This window comes from Gadus macrocephalus, chromosome 10, assembly GCF_031168955.1.
Source record: "Gadus macrocephalus chromosome 10, ASM3116895v1".
NCBI lineage: Eukaryota > Metazoa > Chordata > Actinopteri > Gadiformes > Gadidae > Gadus > Gadus macrocephalus.
Genome location: NC_082391.1, coordinates 7,514,803 through 7,529,137, shown reverse-complemented (window position 1 = coordinate 7,529,137; position 14,335 = coordinate 7,514,803). Strand labels below are relative to the sequence as shown.

Below are 14,335 nucleotides of genomic sequence, written 5' to 3'. Positions count from 1 at the left end.
TTTGTCTTTTTTACAAAACACACACAAACAAACACCTGCACCACCACAACAAGGACACAAAATCCAGCCAGTTCTTACTACCATTACATTTTTTATTGCATAACCATCACATTTGCCAATGTTGAGTAAAAAAAACCCACCCAGGTGCATCTATGGACCTCAATAGAAGTCACCCCAAAACTTTTGTTACCCCTCAGAAAACATAGATTTTCTGATATTTTCAACCACTTGTTTAATAAGTACATAGATGAGTTTCATGAGAGAGCGCACTGAGCTAATCTCATGGTGAAACCATTAGCCGTAATGAATGATGCACTGTTAAAGAATTGGACATGTCAAGGACATAACCTAAATGTTTTCTGATTAGTTATGGATTAATCTATGAATACATACATTATACAATGTTTTGTAACTTTGAATGAGACTTGACTTAATAATTTTTACATTGCTATATTAGCAACTGCAACGCTGCTGTGTAAAGTTGTGTGTCAACTGAAGGAGGCGAGAAAAAAAAAGAGATGAAGATGATGAAGACAGCGGTTTTAGTATCGATACTGTTGCACATAAGTATCTAATCCTTTATTATTTTTTTTAATTTTAATCGATTAGTATCTGACTATAAAAAAAAATTGACAACCCTACACTATATACATGTGTGTTAGGATTCTGCTTGAATGTCATGATTCGGTCTTAACCTTTCATATTTACTCCTCTCTTACTGTCCGTCCACACCAGAAGCGAATTGAGCGACCAAGTCGCCGGAAGTCATTCACTTTCTATGGGCAAGAGCGACCAAAGCGACCAAAGCGACCAACGCTACCAGCGGCCAAAGTTGAGCGACCAGAGCGTCAAAAAGAAGTTGAAAACTTTGTAACTTTATGCAAATGACTATTATTCGCTTCAGCGGCCAAACACTGTCAGCCAATCGGAATGTAGACACTCTTCGCTTGCGTGGATCCCAGGGAACATCGGCAGGCACTTTGGTTCCTACCTACCTTTATTCACTCACTGAACAAAATGTCGGCTGAAGTATTAATCGCGGCTGTAACTGGGCACCCGGTGTTGTACGAACCCACCCTTTTTCAGTTCAGAGATCGAAACGCCATAGTGGTTTGGATATCAAGTGATGATAAGCGGGAGTATTTATAGGCTACATCTAGAACGTTCGTATTTAAGCGGGACTCATTTTAATTTGCTCTACATGCCACCAATCTAACCAACCAATCGCGTGTAGCATGCTTTAAACAAAACCAAAAAAGTTTTTGAAATCGTCACATAAACAAACTAATCGACAAGACGAGGGATAAATGACAAGGGATATATCTCTTGTCTTTTATCCCTCTATTCCCCACTATTCACGGAGCCTGAGGTGAATAATTGTTAATTAAATAGTCTAGATAGATAGCCTAGTCAAGTCTTTATTAATACCAAACGACACAAATCGTCGGGAATCCATTTAGGCGGTTCGGCCCACACAGGACAGTAGCCTACAAGACCACACAGAACAAGTCTGACTGGACATACACACAATACATCACATTAAAACTAGACACGCGTTGATAGATAGATAGACAGAAAGACCTAGATAGATAGATATGTTCCATTATTTGCCTTGCGGAGCCAACCAGTCCTGTGCACGTATGCAAATTAGCCATGTGCGCTAATGTCTATTTGTTTTGAATGCGACGAATGAGTGCAGATCATGATTTGCAGATCCAGATCAGTGAAACATATTTCAACTACTACAGCACGCAGGGTTTTTTGTTCTCGGTTGTAATTAGCCTACATTTTAGGATTTTTTTTTATATTGGGGGGAATCACTGTCCTACTTGTTGTCGAAGCACTTTATCGAACAAGCAAAACCGTCTCGGCAATATGGCCAAGGTGTATGGGAGAGTTCACTATTTGATATGGCTGTCTGTAGGGCCTACTAAACGCATACGGCTCCTTTAAATGCGTCTGCATAATTGAATTGTACGTCATGAGCGACTTGAGCGACCAAAGCGAACAGAAAAATTTGTGAGCGACCAGCTCCTGGTGTGGACGTACAGTTAGGCGACTCACCTTTATGCCACCACTAGATTGACAAACTCTCCCTGTGCTTTCATCCTCCAAACTTTCTGTCTCTCCCGCTGGCTCACTAGCTCTACTCTGAACACAACAGAGGAAACATGGAAGGAATAATATCACAGATGTCAGCAAACTATTTACCAGCAGACTACTGAAACACACTATAGACATCAGTGCCACTGCCAACAGGATTCTGCTCTAATGTCACAATTCGGTTTAAACCATTAATATTTACTCTTTGACAATCATTTTGCAGACGCTTTTAACCAAAGTAACTTACAAATTGCATTGAACATAGGAAAAGCCAAGGCTCTACTAGTTTCCAGAACTCCTCTTAGGCTACTCACCTCTATGTCACTACCAGATTGACACAAACTGCTTTCATCCTCCAAACGTTCTTGCTCTCTCTGTGCTTCACTCTCTTTATTCTGAACACACCAAAGTGAACATGCCACAGGGAAGATCCACATCCTCATTGTACCCAGCACTTCTGAAAATGCACTTCCGAATGCATCTCTGTCCCCAGCAGGGGCGGATCTACTGGGGTGGCATGGGGTGGCAACTGCCACCCTAAAAAAAGCCTTGCCACCCCAGCTGCCACCCCAGTTGGCAGCGCAAAATTCCTTTTTTTTTTTTTTTTTACAAGACATTTACAAAAGCGAGTTTCAAAAGTCTGACTGCAAGTGAATGCAACCAGGAAATATTGCCCCATCCCGCCTGCCCCCCCCCCCCCCCCCTCCCCGAGACTCCCGCCGGCAATGATTTTGAATACAAGGAAGGCGCGAGAGTCCTCCAAACGAACAAAGCAAGCGGCGCGGCAGAGAGACTACATTCTTGAGGTAATACTGATCAACCGTCTATATAAAGAAATTATAATAATTAGAAAAGAGCAGGGCTGTGTATTACAGAAACATCATAGTTAAAGACTTAAGTTAAGATTGGAATGCCTTATAGCTGCATAGCAGGCGCGTGCCGTATGGGCAGGTGGGGCGGCGAACTCCCTGCAAAAGCATTCTCACAAAAAAATAGTTCCTCAGTAAATCATTGCTCCAAGTTTATTTTTAATAATGTGATTGTCACATTAACTATCTATAGTCTCTGTAGGCTTTCCGACTATTTTTGTTCTGTTGATATCAAATTGATGGTGGCGATTCTAGTTGAGTTTAACGTGTCATGCAATGTGGGGCGGCGGAGCTCAACGACCGCGTCCCTCTGTATGTTTCTCGCATAACCCTGCAGGCTGCAATAAGAATTGCAATCCGCGCTAAAGACGCGCTAACAAACACAAACCCTTCTACACTCCTTTTGTATCAACAGTCATTCGATTTGATTATATTAAACTTTATTGTCATTGAACCAAGGTACTTGAACAACAAAATGCAAGTCATCTTCTGTAAATTATTTACAAATGGCCATCTCTAATCTACTTGGTTGCACACCTGTCTGAACTTTTATAAACCAATATAAGTCACCAATAATTAATAATAAAACAAGCTTCACATCAAGAGCAAAAAAAATAATAAGGTAAACCCAAAAGGTCTTAAATACTTAGAAATTAAAGATATAAAAATAGAAAGAGAGGGAAATCTTTGATAGCACTTCCCCTGAATCCCCATTTGGCTCTTCCAAGCATGCAGGTAATGCACTCTACTTTGGGAGTTATTCTATGTCACCGCACTTTGAGGGTGGCATTGTATGTAAATTATTGGAATTGGTGAATAAAGTGATATTTGCACTCAAGTTGGACTGATGATTGACATCTGACAGGAATATCTCATGGACCAATGCCAACTTATTGTTAACTAAAGTACATATTGCAGCTCTCTTTGCATATATTTTTAGCCCCATGCCCCTGCTGGTGTAATAGTGCAGGTGTTTGTTGTAAGGCAGGTTGATTTTGTAATTATTCAGTAATAATTTATTACATTTTGTCTGAAACCTTTTGTTTAAATGTAAGGCTTTACTCATCCCACAATAAATTAAATATAATGTTATTGAGTCAAAATATCTAAATGTGGGGGCTTTCCAAGTAAATATTGATTGATATGGCTTTAATTAAATCGGCATACTGTATATACTTCTGCCAGAGGGTGCCACCCCTCAAAATCTCCTGTCCCCCTCTTGCCACCCCATGAATATTTTTCTAGATCCGCCCCTGGTCCCCAGCACATTTAAAACCAAACGGCCCATGCATTTAGATCTAATGGGGAACATTTCGGAACATTGAGACGTCGGCATAATGAGGCGTTGGAATTACAGAATGGGGCCGGGGCCAACGTCATCTAGCTGGCTTATTACATAGGTAACACATAGCTAATGATGCTGCTCGCTAGAGAAGCGACAAAAACCCGCGAAATTTGAGAGACACTATCAAAAGCTTCATAACTTACCTGTGTTTTCGATCGTAACATGCCACTAATTTGCTGTTGTTGATGTTTTTGATTCCTTGGTCATGTAAAAAAGACAGTTGATGACCAATGCAATCGAGTGACACAAGACACCGTCACCGAGCCGTTCGTGCGGGGACGAATCAAATCATGGATCTATCCCATTGGCTAGCTAGCCCGAACAGCCATATTCTCATTGGCTGTAAGAGCTGTAGATAGAATCGGATTGAGTTATTTAGGGTGTGCGGCGCGCACTGTGTGCAGAGATGCGTTCAGGGAACGGAGTGTACTTCAGGGAAAACCTAAGTGTTCTACCCATAGAAATATTGAATTGCTATATCCCTATTCCCAGCGATTTATTGGGGGGGACATTTTGGGCATATCTGAACATTGGGGGGGACTTGTACCCCCCAATGTATATGGCCGCTACGCCTCATGTCATGGTCTGTCGGTTTCCTTGTCTTGTTTTGGTGTGTTACCTGTTTAACTTTGGTATCGGTCTTGTTTCTCCACATGTCAGGTTTCCCTCCTGTGTGATTACTGCTCCCTCCCCTAATGTGTTTCAGTTGTTGCTCGTTGCGTGCCCTGTGTGTGTTTTGTATTTAAGCCCTTGTCTTTCCTTTGTTCCTTGTCGGATCATTTTAGTTAGTGGTGAGTTGTGTCCTGTGTGTTACCTGTGTTCCCGGTGTTCCCTGTGTTACCCGCGTCATCCGTGTTCCTTGCCTTTTAAGTTAATGATCCTTTTACCCGAACTGTCCTACCTGCCTGCCTGCCACCCGCTAACCGTGACAGATCATTGTGATTCACCATATATTGATCAATTTATTCAAAAGATCCAAAGACAAAGAACAGGTGCATTACGGTATCATTTTATATTATTGTTAATAGGAATGCGCGATATAAACGATATACGATATAAACGATAAAAAATGGTCTACGATAGAGATTAGTTATATTGCTCTATCGCGATAATGCATGTTTGACGCGATCTATCCATGACCCGCTCGCGGGTCATGGATAGAGCTACGAGCTGCAACCGTCTGCAACGCATCGTCCGCGACCCGCGAAATTTAAAAAGAGCCACGAGCTGCAACCAGCTGCATTGCATCATCCGCGACCCGCAAAATTTAAAGAGCCACGAGCTGCAACCGGCTGCAACGCATCGTCCGCGACCCGCAAAATTTAAAGAGCCACGAGCTGCAACCGGTTGCAACGCATCATCCGCGACCCGCGAAATTTAAAGAGCCACGAGCTGCAACCGGCTGCAACGCATCATCTGCGACCCGCGAAATTTAAAGAGCCATGAGCTGCAACCGGCTTCAACGCATCATCGTCATCTAAGCAAATATGGCTGAAAGCAAAACGGAGGAGCTGGTCATTGCGCTCATTTCATGTTCATTTTAAAATTGTATGCGTTCACTTTGCACATTTCATATCAAGTATATGTGCACACACTTGGAAGATTTTTCTTTATTTAAAATAGCCATGCCTAATACTGGACGTATTTCCCTAATTCACAGTATCCGTTTCTTTATTAACAAGACACCACCAGTTTTAATTTAATTAAGAGAAGTATACGTCATTACACTGAAGATTTTTTTCTTTGTTAAAGTCTCTGCAGCTACAACATTATGTTGTATGATTACAGTTTTGCACAATAAATGTTCTCAAAACGACATACTAAGTTTCTTTCTTTTGTTTTATACATTTAGCAGTTTGGCTTTCCTTAGAGTCTATGTAACTGTAGCGGTTGCATACTCTCTCGTTGCGTTGTGATTGAGACCACGATGGAACCATTGGCAGCCAGCCGTTTATTCTGGTGGAATATTTAACATGGGAAATGCTCTTTGAGAACCCTCACAATGGCAGCCTCTCCCAGCCGGGGTATACGTAGACTGACCATTTACATGGAAATAAATATCACATTAAACAAATTAATATTTGAATGGGCGTTTGGTGACATACCTGGTGGAATATTTAACATGGGAAATGCTCTTTGAGAACCCTCACAATGGCAGCCTAACATGAGAGAAAGACAAGCTGAAGCACACATTCTTGGCGAAGTCCACGCTAGCTAAGTAGCTACGACCAAAGCACATGGTAGCCAAGCTAGCGATCCTAAGCCTAAAGTCCATTTAAATGTAATTACCGATTCCAAGGAACACAATATATATATGTACAAGCAACCAAGTATTAATACAGTATTATGTACATTTAGACTCCCGTAATACATCGCCAAAGTGTGGATTCATATTTAACTGCTCTGACTACCTACCTCTCCCAGCCGGGGTATACGTAGACTGAGGAGAGGAGGCAGCAACGTACAATACAACCCCCGCATTCCGCTAGGGGGAGCTCTAGCACTCCAACCAAGGCTCCCACTACCACAGCCAGCGCAAGGATCTCGCTGGCAATGGCAAGTGGGAAGCATTAACCCTGCTACATAACCTGTTCTGAAATGGTTCTATTATGATTTATATATCGTGATATATCGTTATCGCAATAGGTTGCAATGTAATAGTCTAACACAGGGGTCGGCAACCCAAAACGTTCAAAGAGCCATATTTGGCAAAAAAAAAAAAAAAACATACCTGTCTGGAGCCGCAAAAACCTAAAAGCCTTATATGAGGCAACATAGCCTACATAAGCTATATGCCTACTTTTAAAATGACAAAGTAGGCCTTGGCTACAATATACAAAATTTGCATTCATCTTTAAATGTTTATTTTCCCTGCAGCGCATCCTGGAGAGAATTACGCACCACGTGACTACAGTACATGTACGATAGGCCAGATGCTGCTTCAAGTTTAGCCTAACTTCCATCACAATATTAATGTGTTATGTTTTGTTGCACTGATTAAATTATAGATATACAAGAATAAATACATATTATTGATTGTCATCTTTTATTTTTAGGTCTCCAGAACCAAAAGAAAAGTGCATATAGCCTCAGGCTATTTTCAGACAGTGTGGAAAGTTAATTCTCTTCAAACGTCAATATAATTCCCTGTTCAATAACAATCAACAGACTGCTAAACACGCAGAATGTGTTTAAGCTTGCAACTATAAAAATGAAACGGTAGTGCAAATGAGTAGGCTAAATAAAACAATCCCCGTTACTCAGCGTCAGACATTTAAAATTAATTAAAATTAAAAGACAGCTTGCTTAAAAATTCAACAACAGTCGAAATGAACAAAATTAAAACCAAACAAAACAGATAAACTGCTGTGCATTATCCTCTTCTCTTTAGTTCGCCAATGCCACGGTCAGCGCAACTGACACGCAGCAGCATCCTTCTCTTCCCCTGCTTGACACGTAGGCTAACATCGAACCTGAGTGATAAAACACAATAATTGTGTCATTCCAAATATACTGACAAAAGCAGAAAGCCATTCATAAAAACAGCCACTTTGTTAGGCTTAAATATGCGCCTATATGAGGGGATGGTTTTCTCACCTGTTCAATGTGACTTCTGTTTTCGGACATCACTGGACAGCTTCTCCACATCGGGCAAGTAGTTTGTAACTTTAATCTTGACGCAGGACTGCAAGCTCTCATCTGTGAGGCGGGTGCGGTATTTGGATTTGATATAGTTCATGTTTGAGAAGATCTGCTCGCAGAAATATGTTGATCCAAACATGGATAACACTGCAAATGCGTATTTCTTCATGTTACCATAAGTTTCGGGAAGAGCCTTCCATGTTTCAAACACAAGTTTCTCGGGTGTTGGGAGGCTTTCGATTTCGCTCCACTTGTGGCTTTGGGCAGCGTGGGCTTTCTGGCAGCTGACGTCTTCAAGCTCTGCTGTCAGACGTTTGAATTTGGCAACCCACATTTCTTTGTCGGCTATATCGGCCATTTCCATTTCGAGCTCAGCTGGATCAATTCCTGGGATTGTTTTCAGCAAGGAAGGGTCAATTTCCAGGGGTGTGACAGGGAAAGACAGAGTCACCTTTTCCTTTCGGAATTCACTAAATCTGCCCCCAAATGCAGCTTGCATGTCAACGATTGCACCTTGCAAATAATCACTATTGAGTGTGTGATCGTGATGGGTGTCTTTGAACTCTCTCAGGGATGAGAAGTGGGAGAGCGTGCCTCGCTGTACATCCCTGGCCAATACTGTCAGCTTGCGCTCGAATGACAAAACGGCTTCCAGCATTTGAAGCGCAGTGTTTCCCCGCTCCTGGAGACTTTTGTTGAGCGTGTTTAGATGACAGTTTTTCCAGCCAATTTGTGTCGTCCAGTTGTGGGTAGTTGAGGCCTTTGGTTTTCAGAAAGGTGTGAACGTGCTCTAAACACGCAACAAAGCGACGCAAAACTTCGCCCCTGGATAGCCAGCGGACCTTGTTGTGCAGCAGGAGATCCGCATATTCGCTCTCAACTTCCTCTAGCAATGCACGGAACTGGCGGTGCTTTAGTGCTTTTGCAAGTATTTTGTTGACAATTTGGATGACATGGTTCATCACCTCAATACACTCCGCTGGGAATGTTTGCGCACACAGCGCCTCTTGGTGCAATATGCAATGGAATGCAAGCAGATCTTGATCCAATGCTTTCTGTAGTAACGTCACAAACCCCTTTTGCGACCCTCTCATACTCGGCGCACCGTCTGTAGCGACTGAAATCAGGTGGCCAGTGTGTATTCCTTTGTCATTTAAACACTGTAGCACAGCGTCGCAGATGTCCTCCCCCCGTGTTTGGCCTTTTAGTGGTATCAATTCGATAATTTCTTCTTGCGGCCCATCAGAGTTCATGTACCTGCATAGCAGAGCTGTCTGTTCGATATCCGTCACGTCACACGACTCATCACAGGCAATTGAGAAAGCTGGAGCTGAATTGATGTCCTTGATTTGCTGATCGGTGAAATTGTTTGCCATTTTAATTGCCCTCTCCTTCACTGTTTTTGCGGAGAGAGGCATGTCTTTAATTTTCTGAATGATCTCGGTTTTGTTTTTGAAGTCCGAAAATAGGTGCTCTGACATTTTAATGAATGAATCCTTCATGTACTCGCCATCTGTGAATGGTTTTCCACGCTTTACTATCTCCCGGGCTGCAACAAAACTCGCAGCAGTAGTAGAGTATGGAGATGCAATCCACTTCTTGAAACTGTTTTTTCGGCCCTCAAATTTCTCCACCAGCACTGCAATTGCACTTTTCCTCTCAGTTCCAACTGGGTGATCGGCAGCAAATTTAGCGTGCTTTAGCTGGAAATGTCGCTCCAAATTGCTCTTCTTGTTATTCGACAACTTCTCATTGCAAATCAAACATGCCGGCAACCCTTCAGCATTGGCAATGAACGCATACAGTTCAGTCCATTCTTCCTTAAATCCTCTGTTTTCATCAGCAATCTTCCTCTTTTTTCCTTTTAAATCCATGGCCCTTAACTCACACCCGTTTGTTTACTTGCTGTGTCGCAGGCTAGGACGTAACTTTTCTATTGCGCGCCATTCTGAAATTAGGTATTTTAAATATATTTACAACTACGTAAATTTTTACAGCATACAAATGTTTATGTCATGTTTACCCCTGAAGAAACCATATTAAAAAAACCAACAATAAAAAGAAACGTCTTTTTCCATTTTCACACATTTTTGCAAAGCTCCAGGGAGCCACAAGGGGGGTGCTAAAGAGCCGCATGCGGCTCTGGAGCCGCAGGTTGCCGACCCCTGGTCTAACATATCAGCATTGGTATTTAATTTTTCATTAGCTTGTTTAGCTACCTATGTATGACAGTTAACAATGTCGGTGTATTACAATTATTTATGTGTGTAGGCCAATCCAACTGGTTGAAATGTAACCATTTATTTGTACATTAATTATTGATTGCATTTTTCGTAAATAGTTAGTTGGAAGGAATCTGTTCCTTAAGCAGTGTAACGATGCGGCTGCCCGTTACCACAGGCAATGGACACAAACAGGACTGACACCGGGATTTACAAGTACCCTTTTATTTAACACACACAGAACATTCAAACACTTTCATGACGCCACCTGCAACACACAAAAAACATACGTTATGAGGAAGCCGGTCAGGGGACACGGTACAAACAAGGACATCGTAAAAACACTCACGTTACGGTTGCGCTGGCTTCCGTGTGCCGGGGGCTGCGGGAGGACCCGACGGGAAGTCCGGAAGAACATTTGTGCGGTGTGGGGGTGACGTCAGACGGGCGAGACCAAGTGTGTGAGAGGAGAGGGGTGTGTTGGGGAATATTTAAGGTGTCAGGGAGGTAGAGGGTAAGGATGGGTTTTAGGCGAATAGGTCTGGAGTAAGGTGGGTAACTAGGGGTGGGGATAGGTAAATCGGAAATGTGTAGGGGAGGGTTAATTGAATTAAGAGGGGTATGGGTCGGGCCATGTAGGATATATTCAGGTCCAAATCATGTAGGTGGGGCAGAAGGGTCTGAGGTGAGCGGGTGACAACACCTGGCTCTTAGATCAGCCAAGGGCTTAATTAGTGCCGAGGGGAGGACTGTTGTTTTTTCGATTATTGAAAGTTATTTAGAATTATTGATTGTTTTTTTTTGTTTATTCATTATTCTTTTTTTTTTTTGCCTCCTGAGGGACATTTTTTGTACCGGAATAAATTCAGGCCAACGGCCCTACTAACATTGTTCACACTGCCTCCAATCCTTCCACCGCCGCAAGGCTCATCCTGGTAACAAGCAGTGTGACACTTGGAGCTTGCATGACGGAGCACAAGTTGGCACAAAGCACTCAAAACTGCAAAAAGACATTGTTCAATTGTAGACTTGGAGCTTGCATAACGGAGCACAAGGCATAGTTGAATAGTGCATTTCTTTTTGAACAGCACATCCGATCAATGACCTCTGTAATTTTTGTACATTTAAATGTATGCCCATCACTAACTGAGATTAGCTTTATCTATTATTACTTTTATTTTCTTCCCTTTTCTTAATGTTATGTGTGTTTCGTTTTTAAGATAAAACAAGAGAAACCCAAACCACCTGGCATGGATGATGCCACATATCTTATGGTCTCATATTTATGTAAATGTTTCATGTATTTACGTGTTTTTTTCATGTTGTGACTGAGTTTGTGATGTGAGTCTTTGTTCTATGTTCCCACTCTTGGCCTGCACCTTGACGTGGTGAGTGGGCTTTAAACTAAGACTTAGTTTTATTTTTTTGTTTTATTGATTGTCACAGTCTATCTTATTAATGATACAAGGCCTTAACTAAACCCCTTCTCTTCTGTTTGCAGAAACTGGAAACTTCAGAGTATTTTTTATCTTAAGTTAGAAAATCTTTGTTTCCTCATCAGATCCCAGTCCATCATGCTCCCCTACTTGTCTGCCGTGCCACCATCATGCCTCATGCATTACTTCTCAGCGCCCTGCCCAGCTGCATCTTATTCCGTTACTCCAGCTCTTTCCCATAATAGTCAGGGAGCCAAAGTCTCAAAAGCTCAATAAAATGGGTTGAACCTGACATGATCTGCCATACTTTTTATTTGTGTTTTTTCTGTTAACTTTGACCCTAAGAACCAATAATTGGAGGGTCTGCTCTGCCGGAAATATCTCGAATTTTTTTTTGCCCATTTTAGTGTATGCACCCTATATTTTTTATCAGAAAAATTAGAAAAATGTTTCTTTCCCTTAACTCCTCAGTGGGTTGGGTAGGCTGTCAATAAGTGCATTCCAGGTACACAGAACACATGTGCTGACAACATCCACTGAAGAAATAACTCTTAAAACACATTTCTACATGATTTTGCATTAATGTAATGCAAAAAAAATAGGCGTTTTCTCACTTTTTTTCCCAATATTTTCATATTAACTTCATTGGCAATCAATTATTCCCCCAGTTATGACATCAGTCAATGAGCCATTCTCTTCACCAAACAGTATACGCATTCCACAGTAAAAATCCAACCAAAATCAATGGATCTGGGATGATTTCACCACTAGTTGGCGATCAACAGGCTCAGAACCTCAATAGAATTTTAGGCTACTCTAAAAATTCTGAAAGACATTTAGCATGGATATTTAGCATCATGGCATTTAGCATGGATACATTTAGCAAGGATATTTAGCATCATGGCACATTTACACACAACCAATCAACGGTTTGGAACAACCAATCAACGGTTACCAACGGACTTCGAAGCTGCTCATCTGTCTGAGGTAAGTGACAGTGACATTAGTGAATACTGGCAGGTCTGCCCCAGCATTTTGGGAAAAGAATGGTAAGATGGATATTGTAATGGTAATTAACTGAAAGGACCACACCAGTCTTCAAACAAGTCCTCATCCCAAACATATTCCTGTAGCAGCAGCATTCATTCTCTACTAGTTAACTTAGCTAGCTTTAGCCGTTTTAACTAATTTGGGTGGTTTCTTTAAACAGCCATAACTCACAGAAATGGGGTAGAGACTTACTTTTTTTTTTGAATGCTCAGAATCTTATGTATGGTATGCGTCCATTTTGCTTCGACCGGAAGTTGAGAAATTGCGAAAATATCAACAGGACTTGCTAGGTAAAGAAATAGATATGAGAATAAATGCTGCTACAGGGATACGTTGGAGCGAGGAATCATTAGAAATAGGAATTAGAAAGAAGTGTTTTTCATGTCAGACAGATAGTAGGCAAGGCAAGGCAACTTTATTTATATAGCACTTTTCATACACAAGGCAGACTCAAAGTGCTTCACATATAAACATTGTCATACAATAAAATAAAATAATAGATAAGTAAAAGAAAACATGCAAGAAATGAGTAAAATAGAAAGTGCAATGTATTTAAGAGAAAATTAAATTGAAAGTTAAAAAGGCTTTTTAGTAAGTAAAATTGAAAGTGCAATGTATTTAAGATCAGATCAACAGTCTCTCTGGAACCCAAGTCGGGACTACAACCCGACCTAAAGGAACTTGGTCCTTTCTCTGGAACTCCAATCCAGATTCTAGGACTCTAACCCAGACAGAACTTGGACAGAAACTCGGGACTCTAACCCTTATACAAACTCAGGACTCTAACCTTTATACAAACAAACTCAGGACTCTAACCCTTATACTCAGGACTCTTAACAATATTCTAGGACTCTAACCCAGCTTCTAGGACTCTAGCCCAGACCAAAGGCCTTATTCTTATTCTAGGACTCTAACCCAGCTTCTAGGACTCTAGCCCAGACCAAAGGCCTTATTCAACAAATTCTAGGACTCTAACCCAGCTTCTAGGACTCTAGCCCAGACCAAAAGGACAAACAAACTCAGGACTCTAACCCTTATACAACCTTTCTCTCTGGTATCAGATCATGTATTTTTCTGGTAAAAATAGAAAATAAAGGGAAAGTTAAAAAGGCATTTTAGTAAAATAAAGGTAAAGTATTTAAGATTTAGCAGAAAGCTAAAGCAAACATAAAAGTCTTCAATCTTGTTTTAAAGGTGCTCAGAGTTGGGGCAAGTCTTAAATCCTCAGGGAGTTTATTCCAGCTATTTGTTGCATAGTAACTAAATCCTGCTTTCCCATGTTTCGTGTTTACTCTGGGGATAATTAACAGATTGGTCTCAGAAGATCTTAGTGTTCTAGAAGGCTTATGTAGTGGAAGCATAGTAGGCTAGTAAGGATAACTAAAGGCTGCACTAAATGTTAGCTGTCGTCAGCAATTAGCTACATGGCCAGTTGTTACTTTCAGGGTTTAGAAAAATTGTAGCTAGTTTAGCTTGTGGCATGAATGGCGACACAAAAACGATATGTAGCTACTGTATATTGGATATCAGACTGTACACAATACTTAATACAAATGTTCTTTAAGATGTAAACATACTATATATTATGCATAGATTGTTTTTGTATATAGTACTGTACAGTATATAGTGAGTAGGGCTTTGACTTTTGCCCAATAATCATTTTCGAAG

General features: G+C 41.2%; 1 long non-coding RNA gene across 1 annotated transcript; it reads right to left on the bottom strand.

Moving 5' to 3' along the window:
- Positions 1 to 13,197: 13,197 nt before the first annotated feature.
- LOC132466469 (uncharacterized) lies at positions 13,198 to 14,023 on the bottom strand. Its single transcript, XR_009527873.1, has 2 exons — positions 13,506 to 14,023; positions 13,198 to 13,347 (listed from the first exon to the last, which is right to left on the bottom strand). It is a non-coding gene; the product is annotated as an uncharacterized LOC132466469 (long non-coding RNA).
- Between the last annotated feature and the right edge of the window lie 312 nt (positions 14,024 to 14,335).